Source organism: Octodon degus, unplaced genomic scaffold (genome assembly GCF_000260255.1).
Source record: "Octodon degus isolate 3935 unplaced genomic scaffold, OctDeg1.0 scaffold00053, whole genome shotgun sequence".
NCBI lineage: Eukaryota > Metazoa > Chordata > Mammalia > Rodentia > Octodontidae > Octodon > Octodon degus.
This window is the reverse complement of record NW_004524629.1, coordinates 1,162,177-1,162,773: the sequence shown is the minus strand read 5'-3', so window position 1 is coordinate 1,162,773 and position 597 is coordinate 1,162,177.

The window sequence follows — 597 nt, the reverse complement described above, 5'->3', positions numbered from 1 at the left end:
CTCACACCCCACTAGGCCTCAGACTGGGCTCTGCTTCTGCCTCTCCAGGCAAAGTGTCCTACATTCAAAGTGCTATGATTCAATTACCTCCCTGAGTGCCCCTCTTCCCCAGGCTCATCAGCGTGTAGCCCACTCCCAAGAGGGAGACTGTTTGCTAGACTTCTACAGAACAGAAAATTCCATTTTCTATACCAAACAGAAGCTACCTAGGCAGATAGGAGGCAGTAGACTTCAAGCCTCCGAAACTGCTTAGGTTTAGTTTCCAAACTATTTATTTTTTGTTCCTCATTGTGAGATTTTTTTTGCTAAGATAACACGCCTGAGTGTCACCAAAATGCCAGCTGGTGGTGACGTGAGGTTTGTAAGGCTCTCGCAGTACTTTCAGCAATGGAACTTCTCAGTGCAACTTTTCAGCAGTTGAAGTGGGGCTATAATAATTAAATGTTGTCAGTGATTTTAAAGAAATATTATTTCAATTTCTTGAGAAAGATAAATTCCATGTATGAAGGATTATGCTCTCTGATTTTCTTCAAATTTGGATGTTCTTTATAAGATACATTTCCATTTCTTGGCAGTAGATTTCTTTCTGAGTTGCTT